This window comes from Apaloderma vittatum, unplaced genomic scaffold (assembly GCF_000703405.1).
Source record: "Apaloderma vittatum isolate BGI_N311 unplaced genomic scaffold, ASM70340v1 scaffold29155, whole genome shotgun sequence".
Classification (NCBI taxonomy): Eukaryota; Metazoa; Chordata; class Aves; order Trogoniformes; family Trogonidae; genus Apaloderma; species Apaloderma vittatum.
Window position 1 is genome coordinate 42,275 of NW_009715923.1, and position 1,371 is coordinate 43,645.

A 1,371-nucleotide genomic window follows, 5' to 3' on the forward strand; every position below is an offset into this window, starting at 1 on the left:
GGCCGGGTGGAGCCTTGAGCAGCCTGATCGAGTGGGAGATGTCCCTGCCAGGGCAGGGGGGCTGGAACTGGATGATCTTTGAGGTCCCTCCCAACCCAAATCATTCCGTAACTCTAAGTTCTCGTTAATGAAGTATCGCAGCGCAGGTTGCCGAGGCTGTGGTAGAGCTCCTTCTCTGTGAAGCTTCTCTCGGATGGTGTCCCACCCTCTCTGGTGCCTCTTCCCCTGAACTGAAGTGGAAAATGCCTGGAAGCAGCCCAGAGGAGCTTGGAAATGTGGTGCGTATCGGTTCCTAGGCTGGCTGAGGAGGTGCTTCGCTTGTAGACAAGTGCCTTTGTGTCCGAGGTGATGGGCACGGAAGCCACCGCTGCTGCCTCCCCGCATGCCAGCCTTCCTCTCCGGCGGTGCCGGGCGCGCTCCTACCTACGTGTCTTGGCTCTGCTGCCCAACTTTCCGCCGGACTCCAGCTGCAGAAACGTGGCAAGCAGCAAACTGATGTATAACACTTCTCCCCGCCAAGCCCCTCGCTCCATGGAGACAACGTCTGGGGAAGCCAGCTCGGCTCTCACGTCCAGGGCTCCTTTTGAGGGAAGGATTCCCTTCAGCGGAGGCTTCCCCTGCTCCCTTGCTCACCCAGGTAAGTGGTTGTGCTCTCCCTGCCACCCACTGTCACCACTCAGCATCGTCCTTCCCCCGCAGGCCGTGTTTCCTCCCCTCTCCCCAGTAAGAGGTGTCAGAGCTGCGGGGTGACACCACTGGTGCTGTTTTGTGCTTCGACGTCTTTATTGAAGACAGTACCTGTGTATAAAATACACATAATGTATATAAACTAAGGTGTAAGTTTCTGTAAATTGTCAAATATTTTCTTTGCAAATGAAGCTTTTTTTCCCCCAACGTTGGCGTTCTTGGTGGGACGTCCTTCTCCAGGAGTTTCCATGGGAGGTACGTGGACCGTGCTCGCGTGATGGGATGCGGGAAAAGCGTCGGATGCGCAGCTGGAATGAGGGACTTCACACTGCTCAGCACTGGCTTTCCGTCCCGGCCACTGCTTGCTCTGGAGCATCTCGAGCAGAGCGCTCAGGAGCCAGCCCAGAGACCAGGAGCAATTCCTTTCCCGTTCATGGGGTGCACGAGGAGCCTCTCGGCGTTTGGCTCGGGTGGCTCCGGGTCCTGCAAAAAGGGGAGTTCACAGCCTCAGAGGGTGCAGAGCACCCAGGGATTCTCTGTGGAAGTCCCTGATGGAAAAAACGGGGACTTCTCAGCTGATTTCACCGGCCGTGCTCGCTGCTGTGCAGACTCGTGCCCGGCAATTGGGATGGTGGCGAGGAGAGGGCCGGGGTTCCCCGGGGCGAGGCGGTGCCCGGGCAGGAG